Source organism: Budorcas taxicolor, chromosome 20 (assembly GCF_023091745.1).
Source record: "Budorcas taxicolor isolate Tak-1 chromosome 20, Takin1.1, whole genome shotgun sequence".
NCBI classification, from domain to species: Eukaryota; Metazoa; Chordata; class Mammalia; order Artiodactyla; family Bovidae; genus Budorcas; species Budorcas taxicolor.
Window position 1 is genome coordinate 8,169,530 of NC_068929.1, and position 23,546 is coordinate 8,193,075.

Below are 23,546 nucleotides of genomic sequence, written 5' to 3' on the forward strand. Positions count from 1 at the left end.
GTGAGTTTGGGGCCAGCGTTACCAGGCTCTGAGGGTGACTAATCCCATCTGTATTTTTGGTTTCAGCTGCCTGGACTGCTCATCTGGAGGACCTCAAACCTCTCAGCTGTTTCTGGAGAAGCTTGCCTCCCAGATGAGGCAGCACGAGCTTAATTAAACCGTTCTCCAGCCCGCTCGGCGACCACTCACACGTGTATGTGCCCAGCAAGTATTTGCTGAGCACCTACTATGTGCCAGACACTAATCTGGGGACACATCGATGACTAGACAGAACGCTTGCTCCAACGGAACATCACAAAATAGTGTTTTTTTTTAAGAAAAAAGTCTAGATGGTGTTAGACGTGCTGTTCAGATAAAAAAGTCAGCATGAGGCGATGGTGGAACTTAGAAGTCACTACATCTAGTTGTGGGGGGAGTGGTAGCAAGCAGCTTCTCTGGGGAGAAGACGCGTGATAAAGAAGGGTGCATGTGAAGACCTACAAAAAGACCGGTCTAAGGAAAGCAGCCCTGATATTAAAGGACGTTTGCTCCTTGGAAGAAAAGCCGTGACAGACCTAGACAGCGTATTACAAAGCGGAGCTATCACTTTGCCTACAAAGATCCACATAGTCAAAGCTATGGTTTTTCCAGTAGTCATGTATGGATGTGAGAGTTGGACCATAAAGAAGGCTGAGCACCGAAGAACTGATGCCTTCAAATTGTGGTGCTAGAGAAGATTCTTGAGAGTCCCTTGGATTGCTCGGAGATCAAACCAGTCAATCCTAAAGGAAGTCGCCCCAGAATATTCATTGGAAGGACTGATCCTGAAGCTCCCATACTTTGGCCTCCTATTCAGTTCAGTTTCACCTATTATGAAGAGTCAACTCACTGGAGAAGACCCTGATGCTGGGAAAGACAGAGGGCAGCAGAGGATGAGATGGTTAAATAGTATCACTGACTCAATGGACATGAATTTGAGCAAACTCCAGGAGAAAGTGAAGGACAGGGAGGCCTGCAGTCCATGGGGCTGCAAAGACTTGGACATGACTGAGTGAAAACAATAACAACAAGCAGAGGAAACAGCACGTGCAAAGGCCCTGAGGCAGTAATGGCAATGAGCCCACCATGATCACAACTCTCAGCCAGTGAGGAAGGGCAGAGAACAGGCTGGTGCAGGCTGGATTATATAGGGCCTTCTGCACCTTGCGGAAGAGCTTGTTGTCTTCAAAGGCAATGGGAAGCCATTGGGGGGATTCACAAGAGAGGAACAGAATGTGTCTTACGTTTTCCAAAGGCTGCTCTGGCTGCAGAAGGGAGAAGGGGATCAGACAGGTGGCGGGTAAGGGGAAACCTGGGGCCAGGCTTCAATACCTTAGGGGTCAGGCTCCCTCGGCCCTCGACTTCTTCCACTGTCTCCAGGAGGCCCCCAGGGCCCCATCCCTCTCTTATTCTAGTATCAGTGCAGTCGTTTTTTTTTTCTATACCTTTCCTGTTTTTACTTGAAATTTTCCTTTAAATTAATTGCTAGTTTTACTTGTTTTTTAAAAGGAAATTATATCACTGCCAAAAATCACGAGTTTAATGCATGACTTCCATTTTTCTTTCTAATACCCATTAACATAATTAACATAAAAACACAACCATTAAATGGTTTTAAATGAACAAGTGAATATAGTCTAAAGATGATTAGTGAAATCACAAGACTAATAGTTCACCAGAAACATATGAGTTTGATACACTAGTTATTTCTTCTCTAACACACTCTAAAATAAATACTTGGTTATTGAATTTAAAAGCTAATCCAAGTACGAGCTCAAATCATCTCATTCTGGTTTGAGAAACAGTGTTATGAAAGTTAGGACTGGAGACTCAAGCATTCAACAGGGCCTGTCTGTTCTACTTGTTGGCTCTGTGTTCTTGAGCTGGTTACTTACCCTCTCTGAGCCTCAGTTTCCTCTTCAGTGAAGTGGGGATAATAACAACCCAGCCTCATGAGGTTGTTATGAGAACTACATATGTAAGAAGTACTTAGAATACTGTTTCACACAGTATAGGCTAAACGAACAGTATCTAGCTGAACCATCCCAAGGATGGTCAGAAGGAGTTTCCCAGCTGTCTGCATGCCCAGCCCAGCCAGTACCCAGACCAGCTGAGCAAGCCTATCCTTCTCTTGCCCCACCATGCCCCAATCCACACCCCAGGAGTTCCTGGGCTGACTGGTTGGGACTGACCCCAGGAGGGAAGGTCATGGTAAATGAAATCAATACACATTGCAGAGGAATGGCTTAGTGACCCGTGTGCTCAGGCCTCAGCACACAGCCCTAATAACCAAGGGCCCCCTTGATGAACCTTCCCTCAAGCCTTCCACTCCCTCAACAAGCAGACCAGGGGCCCAGAGTCGGGGAGGGCTTTGCCCAAAGTCATACAGTGAGGCTCAGGAGCTAAAGCCAAGTCAGGGTCTCCAGGGCCCCTTCTTTGTCCACTGCACAAACATGTGTATCTGTCTGTGGGTTTCAATCCCCTTCAAGGGCTCCCCACTTCCTCTGACACTCCCTGTACCCAAGAACTTGCAGTTGCTGACCAGCCTGTTTATCTCAAACCTGGGCCTTCTGCTGACTGTTCCCTCTGCTGAAATCCCCTTCCTCTACCCTTGATGCCTCCTTTACTCCTTTCCCACCTAGCAAACTCCTACTCATACTTCAGGGCCCAGTCAACGGCCTCCTTCTCCTCCAAGAAAGCTTCCCTGATCCTCAGCCCAACAGACTCAGTCCATGCCTCCTCTTTCATCACAAAGTGCTTCTAAATCACAGTGACTGAGAGCTCCTGGAAGGTAGAAAACAGCCTCTCCTCTCAACTTTGATGTCATTAGTATCTACCAGTAACTAAACGAACACATGAAAGAATTTATGAGTCAGCTGGCTTGCCATCCCACATTCCTGAAGGCAGCGACTGGGTTCAGTGATGTTGTTGAAAGTAGAGAGAGCATGGGCCGCCATGTGCAGCCTCACAGACTGCGCACTGCGCAAGGCCAGGGATGCCAAGCGAACAGACAGTGATGTGAGTGACACCCTCCAAGGGGGGCAACATGCCAGCCGGACTCCTGGCCATCCTGCAAACAGAGGCAGCCCATCAGACAGTGCAACAGAAAGGGCACAGGCTTTAGATTCACTCACTTGAGTTCAAATCCCAGTTTTGCCACTTATTCACTGTGTGTCCTTTGGCAAATGACTGAACCTCGTTGAGCTTCTGGAGTGGAACAGAAATACCCACTTCACAGGACTGCCATTCCTTCCCTTCCTTGGACATCTGGAATTCTTGCCCTGCTCCTCAAACTTCCAGACTGTTTGCACGTCCAGGCCAAGTTCCTCCCAGACTGAATATAAACCCTTTTGATTCCAGAAGCCTGGTCACTAGGACCAGTTTGATACAAATCAGTAAGGCCTTGCTCCTCTGGGAATTTCTCTCACCGATTCCCTCACATGTGTGCATGAGAATATACGCCAATGCTTCATGTATGGGGCAAAAGGCTGGAAATGAACTACATGCCCATCAGAAGAGGTAGATTAGTGAGTTACATGCAGCTATACCATGGGTACCACAGAGCCATAGCAAAGAAGCAGCTCTCTGCTTACTAACAATACGCCATTTCCGAGATAAAGTAAGGGAAAAAGAAAGGTACGAAACAGTATGTGTAATGACTCAGCTGGGGGTCAGGATCTGACGCAGAACATGGAAAATGACATAAGGAAACATCCTCGGTTCACCCTAGGATTGTTCATCACCAGCACCACTCAGGATGCCGAGGAGAGAAGCTAATTCCTTACACACAATGATCCTGTGAGCCATTAAGGAAACCCCACTGAGAAAGGCCAACCAGATGGTCTCTGAGAAACTGATAATGCAATTCCTGAAATGCGGAATCAGGAGACTACAGGTAGGTGTGTAAAGAAGTCACTTATTACTAATCAGATCAGTGGATACTTATAATATTTTGCCATGGACATGAACTTTTAAAATGAAAGCAAACCATTTAAAATAAGATTTTGTGGCTGATATGTATGAATTAATAATAATAATAATGTTCTTTGACCTTGTGCAAGGCTCATAGTGACCCCATTTCCCCATCTTTAAAATGGAAGGATGATCGGGGGAAGAGACTGGATTTCTGTTCTCACGTCCCAGGGCCCACTGCCGTGATCCAGGCCTGAGAGCCACTGCTGGATTTCAGCAGGGCTGTCCTCACAGGTGCGGGATGTCACCATTGAGGGCCACCCCTAATTTGGGCACGAGTTCTAGTTCCTAGCAATTGGAGCTTGTTGCTTACACCAGTTCCCAGGGAGCAGGATCACAGTAGCCTCTGGCTCAAAGAGTCTAATTTTAAACTCTGGGTTCTGGGCAGACAGAACAGAAAGGTCAGATCCTGGCTACCTCCAAGATGCATGCCCTTTAAAAAGATGACCCTGAGTGCCAAGGACAGCAGAGAGGAAATGATCTCTTCCTCCTCCTTCCTCTCTCCCTCCTTCTGCAAACTCCAGTGAGTGCCTATCTCCCAGGGGTGCCCAGAGGGGAAGCAGTGACCCAGGGCAGTTGCCATTTCACCCTGAATCAGGGATCTCAAAGCTGCTTGATCTCAACAACCCCATCTAGGGTTATCAGTTTAAAACAGATCACTAGCCTCCAGTCAGGTGATATATTAGGACTTCTTACTTCTCAAATGGCTTTCATCTGTTTGGGGGCTTTGTTTGTTTTATAATTTGTTCAGATTGGAGTTCCAAATGATATGTGCACCTGGCGATTGGTTGCTATGGTTCCGAATCTCCTATACTCTTCTGATTTCCTCTCCATTTATTACTACTTTCGTGCTTATTATTCCTCTCCCTCCCTCCATCTCTCTCCTTGCAATTTATCTACAGAAGAAACCACCTGTGTATCTACAGAGCCGCCCATATCTGAAGTTGGCTGACTGCATCTTCAAGGTGCCACTTAACATGTTCCTCTGTCCCCTGTAGTTCCTGTAAGTTGTTCAGATCTAGGGGTTTGATCAAATTCAGGTTTGAGTTCAGGGCAAGACTACTTCCTGGGTGCCACGTGCTTTGCATCAGGAAGTCACACCATCTTTTTGTGCTGTGAGCAGCCGTAGCTGCCAGTTCATCCATTAGGGCTGGCACAATGATGAGTGTCTAATCGGATCATTTTTGCTACATTTTAAAGCAGGCAGAGCAAGTTTCAAGCTTAAAGCAAGTTTCTATTTCTCTAAACAGAAAGGTAGACTCACTCATGATGCTTTCTCTTTCTTCAGCAGCTTAAATCCCTTTTGGTACAATAAATGTGTGCTGGCAGGCACAGCTCTCAGAACCTCTGATGTCCACCTATAAAATGGGGTGCTGGTCTACTCACAGACCTGTTCTGGCCTACACGCTCAGCTCTCTCGTTAAGGCTGTGTGCAGGCCAACTTTCCATGAACTGCAGAATCAGGCATGCAGCAGGGTTTTTCGGCCTCCTCCCACCCCTCACCCAGCCTCCATCCCAAACCCCACTGCTGGAAGATGGCAGAAGCCAGCAGGCCTTCCCTTGAAAGTGAAAATGTCAGTCACTCAGTCCTGTCCGACTCTTTGTGACCCGATAGACTGTAGTGTCCTTGGAATTCTCCAGGCAAGAATGGTGGAGTGGGTTGCCATTTCCTTCTCCAGGGGATCTTCCCGACCCAGGGATTGAACCCAGATCTCCCGCACATTCCAGGCAGGTTCTTTACTGCTCTGAGCCACCAGGGAAGCCCACGTACGTGGGCAAGGCATTTGTGCACAGCCTTCCTTTAGCCATGCACAAACCCGGTTTGCGGTGGATGACCCTCTGCATGCCTGCTGTGGGAATTCCGTGAGATAATACAGCAGGGGCCTGACCTCCAGAGAAACCCAGTACGGGTCCCTGGTCTTTCTCCCAGCATTCCCCCTTCAGGAACCACACAGGTACACACACAGCCTGGTGTACACACGCAACCCAGTGTGCACACACACACAAGGCTCTGTTCTCCCAGCATTCCCCCTTCAGGATACACATACATACACACACACCCCAGTGTACACATACACACTCCCAGCACTATCCCTCCGGGAGGCCCTATTGTTCAACCACTTCCCCAGCCCGGAGGGGGTGGCCTGGGGGCCCTTCCTGCCGGCGCTGACGTGAGGCCTGCGGAAGGAACAGCGCGTCTCGGCTCGCATTCCTTTGCTGCCCCGCCCGGCCGCACGCACGTCCGCACCTCCAGCGGCGTCCCAGCGCCGGCCCCTGCGCCCTGCGGCCGCGGTCCTGCTCCCCATCTGCTCCGGGAGGGGGCTTCTGGGGAGTCTGGGGGTCGGGGACCAGATGCCCGTGATCTCCCTGAAACTTCCCTCCCCCGCGGCGGTGGGCTCAGTCGCCCATTCAACAGCTGAGCAAAGTGGAGGCCAGAGGCAGCTAGGATGCCCAGGGCAAAAGGGCAGAACCAGGGCTCAAGGCTGGCGGCCTGTGTTTTTTTATCTACACCGCACGTTTTCCCCACTTCACTGCCGGGGAGGGAGCAGGAGAGACGACGGCCTGGCAGGAGGCTTCGGTACCCAGGTGCCCCACCGTGTGGCCAGCAGGGGTGTCCGTGGGACCAGTGAGACAGCGGATTTATGTGACCAGGTCTTGCCACCTCAAAAGGGACAAGCAGTGGGGAAAGGAGCCGTCCCTTCCTGAGCACCTACGGAGGTCAGGCTTCCTGCAATGATACTCCTCAATCCTCATGACAACCTTACCAAATAGATACTGTTTTTCCCAGGTTGAGTGTTTGGCTAGGAAGTGACTGAACCTGGGTTTTCTTAAGTCCAAAGTCATCCTTTTTCCTCGCATAACTGGGGTACTGTGGCCCCGGAGGAGCAGAATCTAGATCCCGGCGCCATTAACTCAGCTCGCCGTTCTGCGGTGGGCAAGTTTGCTTCGCCCCTCAGCGCCTCAGTTTCCTCGTGTAAAATGGTGCGCTCAGTCCTTCAGTCGTGTCCAACTCTTTGCCACCCCGTGAACTGTAGCCCTCCAGGCTCTCCTGTCCACGGGATTTTCCAGGCAAGAATACTGGAGTGGGTTGCCATTTCCTTCTCCATGTAAAATGGAGACAATAGCAGTACCTACTGTGTAGGATGATGGTGAACATTCTGGAAGATGACCCAGGTGGTTCTTTCTTATTCTTATTAATTCATTTCTGGAGCTAAATGGGGCTGAAATGGAACTCAGGTGACTGACTGTCCCAGTTGCCAGTGATAAAACCAGGATACCCTAGGCAAGCCAGCAGCAATGGTCACCCATCATGATGCTGGTGTTTTTAACAGTCCATGCTGGTCTCTAAAAGCTGGGAGGATAGCCATTCTGTGCTCTCACTGCAGGTGAATTTTCCCAGAAGCCCTCAGGCCTCAAGCCCTTTGTCCTGGTCTCCATCCTCTGCCCTTGCATAGCCAAAGGGAAACCAGACATTCTCAACATAAAAACTTTCCACATCCTTCAGGGCAATCTCCTGATGCCAGAAATAGTCAGCAGGCTTTGGGAGTCAGCCCAGGCCACTAAAAATAGCTCCCATGGCCCCCTGGAAGGCTTGCACCATATTGGCCCCGGGTGGCCTGCCCCTCAGCCAGCTGTCTGACCCAGCCAGCACCTTAAATGACCATGAGCTCTGCGAGTCCTGCCGACCGAGCACAGCGGACACAGAAAAGCCTGGCTCCCCCTCCGCTCCCTCAGGCCAGCTGGCAGGCCAGGACCACCCTGGCCTACCACCCAGAGATGACTCTTCCTCTACCTCATGGCATGTCCTTCCCCTCCATCCAGACAAGACGGCACGTTGCCCGAGTTGACGCCTGGACAGTCCCACAAGGGCCTCCGCGGTGCTCACACAAGCAAGGACACAGCAAGGACACAGGCCCCCTCCCTGACCACCTACCCCACGCATGGTTCAGCGCGTGCAAACAGTGACCGGCACGCACACACTGAGTGTCTATCTTCAGCTACTCAGTTGCCTCTGCCCTCTTAATTAAAGCAGTGTTTCCAAACCTTTAACACCTTTGCCTCGATTCTCTGCAACTCCTCCACCTTGCAATTGCTAAGAAGATATCACTTTTTGCTATTGGTACCCAGGGTTTAAAAAAAAAGAAAAATAAATAAAAGGATGAATATGCATTTTCAAGCTAGTCAATATGTACGATTCCCAAGATTTCATATCTGCCCCCTACCTCCCTCCCTTCACATCAGTGAAATCCAAGACCGACAGAGAGGATGGCTGGGGGCACTTATGGGGGCGCCAGGTCCCCGCCAAGTCTCCCAGCCTGAGGCTCACAGTCCTGGTCTGAGGCGGGAGAGGGGCAGAGAGGCACTCTGCCTGGAGAGGGGCCGGGCCTGGGGGCGGCACTCCTAGGGCACCGCCGCGTGCTGGAGCAGACACACGGCCTGTGCTCCTGTGTTGCCCTTGTTCAGTTGCTGTGTCGTGCCCGACTCTTTGCGACCTCATGGACTGCAGCACACCAGCCTTCCTTGTCCTTCATTATCTCCCTGGCTTGCTCAAACTCATGTCCATTGAGTCTGTGATATCATCTAACCATCTTGTCCTCTGCCATCCCCTTCTCCTCCTGCCTTCAGTCTTTCTTGGCATCAGGGTCCTTCCCAATGAATCAGCTTTTCACATCAGGTGGCCAAAGTATTGGAGCTTCAGCTTCAGCAACAGTCCTTCCAATGAACATTCAGGATTGATTTCCTTTAGGATGGACTGATATGCTTTCCTTGCTGTCCAAAGACTCTCAAGAGTTTTCTCCAGCACCGTGATTCAAAAGCATCAGTTCTTCGGCACTCAGCCTTCTTTATGGTCCAACTCTCACACCCGTACATGACCACTGGAAAAACCATGCCTTTGACTAGACGGACCTTTGCTGGCAAAGTGATGTCCCTGTGCTCCCTGTTGTTTGTTGCTGAGTCTCCCAGGCGTGTCCGACTCTTCACGACCCCATGGACTGCAGCACGCCAGGCCTCCACAGCACCTCAGCAGACCAGACTGAGTCCATGGAAGGCACGGAAATAGGTGGAATTTTATTCTGGGTGCTGTCTGTGCTGTTACCCAAACTCTACCCTGGCCTGTCTGCCTTCTTTCAGGGAAGAAAGCAGAAACAGAAGAAGGAGTGTGTTCCGGAAGCAGCCCTCCATGGAGTGGAGGCCACATCCTCGTCCTCTGGAAAAGCAGAGGAAAGAGAGCTGCCTGCCAGGGTTTGACAAGCCCCAAGTGAACGCGGAGGAAGGAAGCTGAATTTCACGCAGGCATCCCCACCCCATTCCTGCTCTCGCCAGGCCAGGTCCTTGCCCCTCACTCAGCCTCAGCTCCCACTGACAGAGGTTTCAGACAACCTGTGGTCCTTCCCACTCGCGCATTCATTCATTTCCCCAAGTATTTCTTGTGCACCTACTATATTCCAGACTCGGTCTAGGGCTGGGAATGCAACTGTGAAAGAGATTGATAAGGGCCCTGCCCAGCGAATGACGAGGGCTTACAGTGCAGACAGGGGAGCAAAAATAGACACTGTCATCTAGACCAGAAGCTAGGCCTGGGCCTGCCTGGTGCATCTCGCTGTCTGATACGCTGGGTGAGTGGGAGCAGCCCTTGCCGGGAGAGGTCTGTAGTCAGGTAGCAAGGTGCGGGGGTGTGGAAGTGGAGGGAGGGGCCTCTGGCGTGAAGGCATTCAGGCAGGACCTGTCTGAGAAAGGGAGACGCCAGCCTTACAAAGGAGAGTGTGCAGAGATGTGTATAAACATGAGTGTTCATGGATGCACGTGAGTGTGAGTGTGTGTGTGAGAGCATACGTATTTGAGTGTGGATATGTGCGCGTGCTTGAGTCTGTGTGGGTGTGTGACTGCAGGTGAGTGTATATGTGGGGGTGTGAGTGTGGGTGTGAGTGTGTGTTGGGTGTGGGGGTTCAAGTTCCAGGTAGAGGTAAGGGTACAAATGTTCTGCAGTGGGGAAATGCAATCTGTTTATTGAAGTAAATGAAAGAAAATAGAGGAGATTCAGAAAGAAAGTGGAGTTGGTGTGGGGAAGAGGTGCTCTGCCAGTAGCAACATGTATGGGGCACTCGTCACGTGCCAGATGCCATGTTACATAGGAACTCGCTGAGCCCCACAACTTGAGGAAGTATTCCTATTATTAATCCATTATACAGATGAAGAAACTGAGGCACCAAAAAAGTAAATAACTTCCCCAAGATGACAGAGTTTGAACCCTGGCTTCAGGGACCTCTCTTTTAACTGTTCTACCAGGCACCAGGCTAATTGAGTCCATGGAAGCCAGGAAAAGAGCTGAGCTTTTATTCTGGGTATGATTGGAAGTCACTACAAGGTTCTAAGCAGAAGTATGACTTAGGTGTTAGTCAGAATTAGGGTCAGGTGCAAGAAAAGTCCCGGAGAAGGCAATGGCACCCCACTCCTGTACTCTTGCCTGGAAAATCCCATAGATGGAGGAGCCTGGTAGGCTGCAGTCCATGGGGTCGCTAAGAGTCGGACACAACTGAATGACTTCACTTTCACACACTGGAGAAGGAAATGGCAACTCACTCCAGTGTTCTTACCTGGAGAATCCCAGGGATGGGGGAGCCTGGTGGGCTGCCGTCTATGGGGTCACACAGAGTTGGACACGACTGAAGCGACTTAGCAGCAGCAGCAGCAGCGAGAAAAGTCCAGTATAATAGTGGCTTAAACAACAGGAATATAAAATAGGGTTTTCTCACACGCAAAAAAACCCCACCAGATTCCAGAGAAAGAGAAGAGAAGCCACAGGCTGGGAGATAAACCACTGTTATCCAAATACACATACAAACATCTTGAAACTCAACGGTAAGAAAACACCTGATTTTTTCTTTTTTTTTTTTTTATCATGCTACCTGACATGTGGGATCTTAGTTCCCTGACCAGGGTTAGAACCTGGACCCCCTATAGTGGAGATGCAGAATCCTATCCACTGAACCACCAGGGAACTCCCACAACCTGATTTTTTTTTTTTTAATGAGCAAAAGATATGAACAGATAGCTTACCAAAGAAGATATAAGTATGGCAAATAAGCATATGGAAAGATACCCAACATAAGTCACTAGGGAATCACAAGTTAAAACAAGATATCAAAATAAGATACAAGGATATATTGTACAACACAGGGAATACAGCCAATATTTTTAAACAACCATAAATGGAGTATAACCTTTAAAAATTGTGATTCACTGTATTGTACACCTGTAACTTATGTAATACTGTACATGAACCATACTTAATTAAAAACAAAAACAAAAATACCACTACACACCCATTAAAATGGCCAAAATCCAAAACACTAACAATACCAAATACTGGCAAGGATGTGAAGCAACAGGAACTCTCATTCATTGCTGGTGGGACGGCAGTGGGTGCAGCCACTTTGGAAGACAATTTGTCAGTTTCTTACAAAACTAAACATGCTCTTTCAACACAATCCAGCCGTCATTCTCCTTGTTACGTACCTAAAGAAGCTGAATGCTTATATCCATGAAACCCAGAGCAGCTTTATTCATGATTATTTATAATATTTATTTATGAATTTATCTGTAATTATGTATTCATAATTGCCAAAACTTGGAAGCAACCAAGATGTTCTTGAGTCGACGAAAGGATAAATAAATGGTCATACATCAGGCAATGGAATATGATTCAGCTGTTAAACCGTGAAAAGACCGGCGGAAAATTTAAATGTGTATTAGTAAGTGAAAGAAGTCAGTTTGAAAGAGCTGTCATAAATGACATTGTTGCTGTTGTTGTTCAGTCGGTAAGTTGTGTCTGACTCTTTAAGGCTCCGTGGACGGTAGCACACCAGACTCCTGTCCTCCGTTTTCTCCTGGTGCTGTGCGCTAAGTTGCTTCGGTCGTGTCCGACTCTTTGCAGCCCTATGGACCATAGCCTGCCAGGCTCCTCTGTTCAAGGGATTCTCCAGGCGAGAATACTGGAATGGGTTGCCATTTCCTCCTCCAGGAAATTGTACCAACCCAGGGATCAAACCCGTGTCTCTGACGTCTCCTGCCCTGGCAGGGGGGTTCTTTACCACTAGTACCACACCGTCTCCCGAAGTTTGCTCAGATTCATGTCCACTGAGTTGGTGATGCTATCTAACCATCTCATCCTCTCCCACCCCCTTCTTCTTTTGCCTTCATTCAGTCCATGGGATTCTCCAGGCAAGAATACTGGAGTGGGTTGCCATTTTCTTCTTCAGTGGACCACATTTTGTCAGAACCCTTCACTGTGATCCGTGCATCTTGGGTGGCCCTGCAGGGCATGGCTCATTGAGTTATGCAAGCCCCTTCACCACAGCAAGGTTGTAATCCATGGAGGGGCAGTGACATTCTGGAAGAGATTAAACCTCAGAGACAGTAAAAGGATCAGTGGTGTCCAAGGGTCCCGGGTAGGGGAAGGACTGAATAGGTAGAGCACAGGACTTGGTTTTTTTTGCTATTGCATGTAGCATGAGGGGGTCTTAGTTCCCTGACCAGGGATCAAACTAGTGCCCCCTGCAGTGGAAGCATGGAGCCTTAACCACACAGGGAAGTCCTGATCACAGGATTTTTAAGGGAGTGAAACTACTCTGTAAGATACTGTGATGGTGGATACCTCATTATATTGTTTTCCAAACCTGTAGAATGTACAACACCAAGAGTGATCCTTAACGTGAAATGTGAACTGTGGATATTGGGTAATGATGTATCATCACTGTAACAACATCCTACTCTAGAGCTGTATGTTGACAGGCAGGAAGTCTGGGGCCTGTATGCGGAAGAAGGTACATGGGAACTCTTTGTGCTTCCCACTCAATTTTCTGTGAATTTAAAACTGCTCTTGTAAAATAAAGTAAAAATAAAAATTAAAAAAAAAACTGCTCTAAAAAATAAAATCTAATAAAAAAATTTTAACTACTGATACAGACCACAAAATGGACTATGCTAAAAGAAAAAAAAAAAAGCATGCTGATTGAAAAAATGCAGACACAACAGAAAGAATACTGTGTGATTCCATTAGAGGAAGCCCTAAGATTACAACTCTAATTTATGGTGACGAAAGATATACCCTTAGATGGCTGGGGTAGGGGTTGATTGGGCAGAGGCATGAGGGAATTTTTGATGATGGAGGTGCTCTAGATCTTGGATGTGCTAGTGGGTATCCTGTATACATTTGTTAAAATTCAAATATATATGAAATTATGTAGATTTGTCAAAAATCACTACCCCATAAGAGTAAAATAGGTTTATTGAGGTGAAATTTATCTCAATGAAATTAGAAAAAAGGAAGGAAAAAAATCCTACTAGGGCTAATGATTTTGCTCTGCTCAATGAGATTCTTTCTTACTTGCAAACTAACAAGTGAGCCAACCAAAGTTTTACAGGTGCTCACAGAAAACACAGGACTCCTGGGTCAGAGACAGGGAGTCTTATTTCTCACAGCAGAGTGGGCAGCATGGGGTTCTTGTTTGCATTGGGTCCTCTTGCTGCCGAAGTTCCATGGGACCAGTGCAGTAATCCCAGATGGATGCTGTGGGTTTGTATCAGAGCTGAGACACACTGACTTTAGGAAAATCATTATCTTCTAGGAGGCTGCTAAAAAATCTAGCCAGCATTTGTTCTGGAGAATAACATCTCTATTATCCTGTTCAGAACAAATCTGTTCTCTGTTCCAAAAGAAGACACTATCTTAGTTCCCTCAGGCTATTTGCCATTTAAAAATTCTCAAAAAGATGTGACTCTGTCTAAAGCATGTCACAGAAGGTATAAAAATTCCATGGAGAATTACCTCCTGACAGGCCTCAGGGACCCAGACTCCTGTCTTTCTGCTCTGCAATATTCATGCTCTGCACGAATCATTCCCAGTATGCTTCATGGTTTTAGCTGGCTGCCTCCGCTCCAGTCATCACATCAGTATTCTAGACAAGAAGAAAGAAAAGGGGAAGAAAAGCAGTCTTTAAGGACAATCTTTAAGGATACTTTCTGGAAGTTGCACACACATTAGGCCTGACTTATTCAAATAGCCACACCTGGCTACAGGAGAGACTGGCAAATGCAAGACGCATACCTGGCTAGAAATCTATTACTAAAGGAAAAAGGAAGAGCAGATACTAGTGGCCGTTAGCCATCTCTGCCCTCATCAGTTAAATCATGGTCTGTTAATTTACTGAAAATGCTGAGAATACAAGGATACATCAACCCACTTCCCAGGAGCCCTGGGAGTGTGGGAAGCCTCATCAGTACTTCCCACCTTCCCCAGTCTTAGAGCGCCGGCAGGCTCCCGACTGCGGGCAGGACTCACCCCTCTCTTGCTTGGGGCAGTGGAAAGACCCTGCCAAACTTGGCCTTGGACCTGACACTGAATTCAGCCCAACTTGTGACTCTCAGTGAATCCTCTACTTTTTCAGGTCCCTCTACTTTTTACTACCCTTTGTGACATGGCAATAATCCAAAACCCTGATGAAGAGGCTAGATGGGAGCATTAAATCGATCACATATGGAAAGCAATAGCCATAGGAGGTGCTCAATAAGTGAGAGTTCCCTTGTCTTTCTTTTCTGACCCTGAGATATCATGGCTGTATTGGACACTAGCTCTGGACAGCTGAGAAGGCGATGGCACCCTACTCCAGCACTCCTGCCTGGAGAATCCCAGGGACGGGGAGCCTGGTGGGCTGCCGTCTATGGGGTGCACAGAGTCGGACACGACTGAAGCAACTTGGCGGCGGCAGCAGCAGCAGCTGCAGCTCTGGCCAGAGATATCAGAGATAAAATTGTCCCCAGGATAAGCAATGGCCTGAGTGGAACCCAGGTCTTGACTCTTCAAGGCTGCAGGGCCCTTCACACCAGAGAAGCAGCTCATAGTACAATAACTGGGCTTGAATGCTGTGTCCTGTCACATTCAAAGTCAACGTGAATGGGAACCCAAAGGGCTGACTCTGGGCCGTGGGGACAAGGCAGTCGTAATCATATTGACTCATCTTAATGAAATACTATACTTGACATAGTTTTTAGGTCCCTGATGAGAAGAACCTAACGGATTCATTCAATTAAAATACGGAGACGAAGCTGGGGCCAGGCTCCCAGCTAATGCCTTCAGTCTTTCTTCCCTGAGGGCCATGCCCTTGGCCTCACTTAGGGCCCCACAGTGCCCACAATTTGAGATGCCCGCTATGTGGGGCACAGGGCTCTGGTCCATTCTGTGTAAGAACAGGTGCAGGGCCTCTCGTGATGGCTCCTGGGAATTCACTTCTAGAACAAGCTGTTTCAGCCTGCGACAAGTCCTAGGGCCCTTCTTCCTTCTATAAAAATCTATTAAACAACAATAAATTGGCTTCAGACCACTCCTTATACTCCTGAGGACAGGCATCCTTTCTGTGCCATGAACCCAGACTTCTAGGGCTCAAGGGTCACCCCCTGCAGAAAGCCTTTTCTTCTTCTTCTGCCCTCCACCCTTTCCTCCCTGCATCTCCCCACTTTCTTGTCCTTTCCACACCTCACCACCAGCTCCCAGACCATTACACCAAAATCCTGGGTCAGCCCATCAGTCACTTGCTGGGAGAGGCCAAGGTCAGGGACTGTGTCTTCTCCATTCCTGTGCGTCCAGTGTCCAATGGGAGGCCTGGCACCAGTCAGAACTCTAGCTTTCATGCCTGGATTGTGGGCTAAGGCACTTATCTCGGCCAGGACCATCTGCCTTAGACTCTCCAGTGTCATCACAATAAATACCAAACCCTAGTCTGACTGGCAGTGACATCCCCCCGCCTGCCACTGCATACGGCTCTACCAGGCTGGCAATATCCTAGAATGAGGTCCCTCAAGATCCCCAAATATCCCTTCATTTCCCCAACCACTCCTTTCCCCAACTATAAGCCCAGCCTCATGGTGGGACACAGAAATGAGAAAGGCACAATCCTGCCCTCGGTGGCTCACAATCTGGTGAGGGTTGGATGTCCTCTCCCCCACCTCCCCTCCTCCCCTCCGCTCCCTGCCTTTGCTCCTTCCATATGCACTTAATGAGCAACAGACAGCCGAACAGACTGAGGCGTGCCAGGAAGGTGCTGCTGAGAGCCACTTGAGACTTTGACAAGGGACATTTCCAGAAGACTCAGTATGGAGATCTAATCCTCTTATTAGATGAGAAGCTGTGAGTCATAACCCCCAAGCAGTGCTACAGACTTCCCCATGAATCACCCACTGCCCCATCTCCACATTAGAGGCACCCACCGCGGGGAATTCTCCTTTGGATGGAAGGGAGGAAATGTGGGGGGAAATGTGGGAGGCTGGGGCTCTGAATGGAGTCCCTGAGCAGCTCTCCCCACTGCTGTCCTGCCAGAGTCTCAGCCCTGATGCCGAGAAGGAAGCCCCGGGGTGAGCCAGGACCCTCACGTTATTCCCTGATTACCAAGTGCTTTTATAGGCTTTATTTCAGTTGCACACCACTGTTGTGTTACTGGAAATTCTCCAAGGGAAATTGCCTCATGTGGAAGGGAAAGAAGTCGGTTGAGCAGAAAAGAACCACTTCCCCGTAGCCTGAGCCCAAGACCCACCCAGAAAGGAGAGGGATTGTCTAGAGCCGTCCAGGTTCTCTCATTTATTGATCACATGTATTGACTGAGTGCCCACTGCATGCCAGGCTCTGTTGTAAGGGCAGAAGACCCCACAGTGAACAAGACAGACAAGATCCTTGCCCTCAAGGCCTTCCATTCTAGCAAGGAGAGAGATCATACACAAAGAAGTCAGTGTTAGGCGGTAATAAGTGTTACATGGAGGAACAAAACAGAAAAAGTACATGGGGTCGCCGTGGGGCAGGGTGGTTGCTAAGTTTAAATGGAGCGGAGGTCAGAAAATGGCCCATTAAAGAGGTGAGCTGAAGGAAATGAGGGAGCCAGCCTTGCAGGGATCTCAAGGGAGGTCTGTTTGGTGGAAGGAAGAGAATGGGTCCCTGAAGCAAGAGTGAACTTTGTGTCTGGGAGGAAGATCAATGAGGCCACCTGGTCTTGAAGAGATAATTGAAAGGGAAGAGGAGCAGAAGGGGCGGTCAGAGATGTAGCAGCCAGATAAGTCATGTCAAGTCTTGTAGCCTTTGTAAAGACTTGGCCTTTTATTATGAAAGAGATGGGTGCCGTGGAGGGGTTTTGAAAGTCTAACTCCTTCCCTGTGTGACAGACCACGTCACTCTACTGCTGAGGACTAGGAAAGCTGAACAATATATTTGTAAGCATTTCAGATTGAAGACATTCAAGCACTAAAAGGGCAGTGAGGAACTGTGGGATCAGGAGGCAAACCCTGAGGGACGCGAATAGGATTTGGGTGTCTCCTTTCCCCAAAGGGTTATCTGCCAGTTCTGAAGTGGAAGGCTGAAAGACTAGCAATGTGAGCAGAGACTTTAAAAGATTCATGACTATAATGGGACAAATACTAAAGTTGAGGGCATACCAGGAAGGAATCTGGTACACTCCTAGGCTTTCTTGTATATTACCCCAAAAAGTAATATGGGCTCAGGGGGCTTGGAACCTCCCCAAACTTTTAGTTGAAACTACTAAGAAAGTGTTAATCACTCAGTCGTGTCTGACTCTTTGTGACTCCATGGACTGTAGCCCACCAGGCTCTGCGGTCCATGGAATTCTCCAGGCAAGAACATTGGAGTGGGTTGTCATGCCCTTCTCCAGGGGATCTTCCTGACCCAGGGATTGAACCTGGGTCTCCTGCATTGCAGGCAGATGCTCTACCATTTGAGCCACCAGGGAGGCCCTGAAACTACTAAAGAATACAGCTTTAGAAGAAGATTTCTGTCCTCATAGGGTCTAAAGTGCAGCTTCAGGCCCTCTCAACCTGTCTCCGTTTCTGGGTGGGTTAAGGTTTTCTCAGATTCCTAGGCCTCCAAGCCACCTACAACAAAGTAAGCCCTCTTGAAAAGAAAGAAACACTGCCTTAAATAATTTCTAAGATTTTTCATACGCAGAGCCTGACAATCAAAAATAACCAGGCATATGCGGGAATAAAACACGATTTTACAAATACAAAAGAAACAATAGGCAACACAAGAGAACCCAGAGAGTTATTAGTCCCAGACGTTAAAATAGCTGTTTACATGTGAAAGCATCAAAGTGGAGGGTAACGGAATCTTCCAAGACTAATGAAAGACATCAAGCCACAGATTTGAAAAAAACTACAAATCATAAGCAAGGTAAATAGGAAGAAAACTACAGAGACATTGTAACAAGAACTGCTTGTAAACAGAGAGAGAGAGAAATCTGAAGCAACCAGAGGGAAAAAGACCAGTTACCCTCATGGGGACAACAGTAAATTAGTAAGCTGACTTCCCAAAGACAACAAAATTCAGATGATGATGGAATATGCCTTCAAAATGGTTAAAGAAATAAGGCTGAAATTAGAGTTCTTTGCCCCATGAAAACATTTTTCAATAATGAAAGTGAATTTTTAAAAACGTTTATGGAAGCAAAAACTGAATTTGTCGTCAAAGACGTGTCCTATGTATAGGCAACCCTAGAAGGACAGTTTCAGCCTCTGGTGGCAGGCAGAGAGGAGCAGCGCAGAAACGGGCAGAATAGCCGTGGGGCCACTGTGGCAATGCAGGCAACTTCTGAGGGCGCCTGGACCAGAGGGCTGGCTTTTGGAAGTGATGAGAAGCGAGTCTATTTTGAAAACTGTTTCGGTTTAAAAATGGACCTGTTTCTTAATTTACTGATGAATCAAACACATGCTATGAGCAAATGAGAGGAGTCAAGGATGTCTCCAAAGTTTCTGACCCGAGCTAAAGGAAGAACGAAGCTGCCAGTAACCAAGATGGGAAGGGCACAGATGGCGCTGGTTTGAGGGTAAATCAAAGGTTTGTTTTTGGAATTGCCAAATTTAGAAGTCTCCTTAACAAAGAAATGGATATGTCAAGGAGGTTGTTGGAGTCTGCAGTTAGGAGAGAGGTCCGGGCTAAAGATTAAAATTTGCTACCTTTTTAAATTTTTTCCTGTATGATGATGGAGGTGGGGGTGGTAGTGTTGATAATAATTATGGTTAAAGAGGTTAGCACTTATTGTTTATTGTGTGTTAAGTACTGCGCAAAATATTTTATATACATTATTTCATTTAATATTAACAACTACCATGTAAAGCAAATACTTTCAAGACTCCCTTTTTAGAGATATGAAAACTGAGACTTTGAGTGGAGAAGTGATCCAAGGTCATACAGCTATTAGTTGTTGTTCAGGCATATGAAACAAAGTCTCAGAATTTGGAGGATATTATCAAACTACTGAGCACTTTCTAGGGGATGATCACTGACTCCATTATTCAAAAGACATGTATAAGTACCTGCTGCTCCCTAACCCTTAGAGTAAGTCCTGGGGCCCAGACACGGGGCAAGACAGCTCACTTCTCCCTGTTTTCCTTCACCAGGACACTCTAGGGAAGGGTTGCTGTTGTTCAGTCGCTAAGTCATGTCCGATTCTTTACAACCCCATAGACTGTAGCCCTCCAGGCTCCTGTCTATGGGATTCTCCAGGCAAGAATACTGGAGTGGGCTGCCATTTCCTTGGGGAGGGTGCTGCTGGGCAAGTGACAGATGGGGCCAGAATGGGGACTAGCTGTGTCACCAGAGGACAATGAGCCTTTCCCAAGCCTCTCTGACGAGCCCAGATGTGACCACCTTTCATTTAATCCTTAAAAAGCCTTTGACGGTCAGAGGTTATTGGCCCATATTACAGATGAGGAAACTGAGGCTTAAAGAGTTTGGTAACTTACCCACAGTAAGTCACAAAACTAACAAGTGGCAGAAGCAGGTCTTGAACTCAGGTCTAGCTGACTCCAAGTCAAGTGCTTTATCTACCATCCACAAAAGTCCCTCTCAAACCTCAGGTCTTTACTGCCCTCCTGGCTTGGAATCCTCTTCCCAGTTGTATCCTCAGGTCTTAGGTTCACCAGTCACCCCATCAGAGAGGCCTCCCTGATCAGCAAAATCTAAAGGACCCCCTCTTAATATCTCACCTTCAGAGCCTTCATCCCGCTTATGTCTTAATTATTTACACACTCCAACACCACCATTGTTAGCTACCTGAGAGCAGGAACTTTAGCGCTAAAGCATCCCTGGGCTTGGAGAGAGTCAATAAATATTTGTGGAATGAATGAATAAAAAAATGAATGAACGAACAAAAGAACGAAGGGACTACTGCTTAACCTAAAAAGCCACAGTCAAAAAGAATGTGATTCTACCCTATTTCCCTTGGCGGGCACAACTGTGTGCACTGTGGTGCTAGCCACACCCTTTGTTTGGAAGATGAAGACACCTCCTGAGCCCATAAAGGGGAGCAGAGGCTTGGCTGGACCCCGAAGCTCTTCTCCAACAAGTTCGCCCTGCAGAGCCCCAGGAAAGTCCCCAGAAGTGGGCAGCCCTCCCACCTGCTCCTCAGAATGCAACCTGCGGAGAAAAACAGCCCCGGGTGACCTGGATCCACCCGGTGAGGTGTGGGAAACCTGAGCCGGGGCTGGCGCTGGGCGGGGCCACCCCACACGGCCTCCGCTTTGTTTGCCTCTGTGTATGGCAACCAGAAACCACCAAGCCAGCAGTTCTCAGAGGCCACCTCCCCCCCCCCCCCCTTTATTTTAATCTCCTAAACTGATTTGTCAGCAGCAGGAAGTGACATGACAGCTTTCCTCACAAAAGGGAAACTCCTCCGGGTTTCCATGGGGATGGAGGCTACTGTGTGATCACAGATTTATATAATCTTAAAGGTGTACACACCATGATGTCATCTGCCAGGAGCCAGGGGAGGGAGGGAAGGAAATGGAGGCCAGAGGCTGCAAGCCTAAAGCAAATTAGCTGCGATTTGCAAAATTCCAAAGAAAAGAGAGGATGCAGTGGAAGGATCTGGGGTTGGTAGCCTCCTAATGGAATAATGGATGCCTGGAAACCACAGGAAAGCATAAAGTATGCATTGATGCATATTCTACGTCCTAGAATTAGAGGGCTGGGAGGAAGCTTACCCATTAGATCCAGTGCAAACTGGTCATTTTCTGGGTGGGAAAACTGGGCCCCAAGAACCGCTAGTGGTCATCAGGAGAGGGGAAAGGAATCTGACGTTTTTCCAGGGCCCACAACCTGCCAGGCACTTCTACATTCAAGAGGCTATCTCTCCCTCCCAGGTGAAGTCCAATAGGTTTTTTTATCTTCATTTTACAGATGAGGAAACTGAGGCCCAAAGGGATAAATGGTTTTTCCACCTCAATATCATGGGGTAAAACCATGGTGACGCCTGGTTGGCTATAAAGCTCATCTTTTCCTCACTCCCATGAGCTGTCTTTTGGACTGAACTGGAGCTTCCTTCCCTAGTCTTTTTACACACCCACGTTCCCATCTCTGCAAGGCCGTTTACTTGCTGTATGACCTTGAGCTACAATCAGAGGGCTGTCACTTCACCTCTCTGAGCCTCTGTTTCCGCCTCTGTAAAATGGATTTTGCTTTAAAGGTTAAATTCAGTCCTATGGGAAGCAGTTCGTACAGTGGCTAGCACAGGGCACCAGTTCTAAAACTGACAGCTGTTCTTACATTTATCAGAATTAAACGATTGAGATGTCCCTATGTCAGTCTCCCAGCTGAGAAACATTTTAATAGCTTAAGCATCTTTCTTCTCATCTTAGGTAATTTTTATCTTGACTTCCCTGGTGGCTCAGACAATGAAGCATCTGCCTACAATGCGGGAGAGCCGGGTTCAATCCCTGGGTTGGGAAGATCTCCTGCAGAAGGAAATGGCAACATACCCCAGTATTCTTGCCTGGAGAATCCCATGGACAGAGGCCTGGTGGGCTACGGTCCATGGTCGCAAAGAGTCAGACATGAACAGAGCAACTTCACTTCACTTCACTTCACTTCGTCCTTCCTAAGAAAAGCAGTCTCAGGCCCAAAGTGACATTTTCTGGAGGGCCTGAAGACCAGGAACTGAACACACAAAGAGGAGGGGTTATTATAATACTGGCTATCGTGGCTGGAGGGAGGTTAAGTAGCTTGCCCTGGGATACGTGAGTGAATTGTTTTCACTGGCGTTTCCCTTAGGCAGCCACTGTATTTTTCCACTGTGTGGATCACACTGGAGATTAATTCTGGTTCAGCCGATGCCTGCCAAGCAGAAAGTGATGGCCCAAGCCCACAGTGATGGCAGCCGTGGCATCTGCCGTGGACTTGAAGTCGCTGGTATGCTTCCACGAAGGGAGATATTTGCAATAGTAAATGTCTAGGGTTTGATAAAAAAACAAAACAAAACAAAATTGGATATGGTTTGTTTTGAAAGGCGTGAACACTTGTAATCGGAAGCCCAGTCGAGGAAATGAACTTGCCGGCCCAGGGTAAGTTCTCAGAGCAGGGAAAAGAAATCTTCCTGGCGCCTGGCGCTGGGAGTCAAGCGGTGCGTGGTGACCCAGTGGAGAAAGGTCAAGGCCTTGAACAATGGGCCTGGACCAAGACCACTACTCTGGGAACCCCTGGAAAACTACGCTGTTTGCTTTCTGGCTTCCTACAGCACTTTATCCAGAAACAAAGGAATGCAGAGGCTAAGGGGCCAGCAATCCAGAAGCTTCTCTGTTGTTTAATTCAGCATTAAAGACTGGGCTACGGGTTGGTAGTCAATTACACCTTCTCTGTTTCGGGCTGTTTGGCAAGACAGTGAAAATCCAGAATATTGCCCTAGAGCAAGCCAGATTTAATTGTCTATCTTCTTCAACAAAATTATGAAATCAGGGCAGCAAGTGACCTGAAGGAGGCTGCCACCAAAAATGCTGGGTACAGATGCGGAGATGCCCAAGGAACGGGCTCCAAAACAGTAAGGCTCAGGCTGGGGTGGGGGCTCCAGGTGACTTGTCTGCATTGTATTGGCTTACTGTGCTCGGTATTCCTTTCATAATTAATAAAGGTCTTTTCAAAAGAAAAAGAGCACGTGAGAAGCAAGTGATGAAATAAAAAGGCCATAAAATTAGGAAACAAAACAGACATAGGGCCCAACTCTCCCACTTGTGTTCCTTAGCTATGCTGGGTCTCTATCCTTTACAGATCTTGCTGAGTTGTTCTGGGATAAGCACAGCCCACCTTGCACATGGTAGAAACACACTTGTGCCAAGCCTACTGAGAAACTATCTTTATCTCTTTAGTAGAGATCAGAGGAGGGGGGGAGGCTTTTTAAGATTAACCTGGGGGAAGGTGTTAAATGAAAAAAGCAACCAAGCATATGGCCACTTATTCCTAGCTTTGGCTCTGGGTACACTTGGGTTCCCTGTGACATGTTGGGAAAAACAGAGGCAGACACTTGAATTCATTACCAAGAGCAGGTTCTAGTACATTTTAAAAATAATTGATCACATTTCTTTACCACCCTGGCAACCCAGCCATCTCATGGGACTGGGGGGCCACCAAGGAGTATGGGATCAGATGCCAAAACATATTCTGAAGGACCTTGTTTTCCCCTATTCCAGTTATGGGAAAGGAATCAGAGGGCTGACCAAGAAAAGCATCAAGA

General features: G+C 47.9%; 1 non-coding gene across 1 annotated transcript; it reads right to left on the reverse strand.

Annotated features, from left to right (window-relative positions):
- Positions 1-17,704: 17,704 nt before the first annotated feature.
- On the reverse strand, positions 17,705-17,777 carry TRNAC-GCA (transfer RNA cysteine (anticodon GCA)). The gene has a single exon. It is a non-coding gene; the product is annotated as a tRNA-Cys (tRNA).
- Between the last annotated feature and the right edge of the window lie 5,769 nt (positions 17,778-23,546).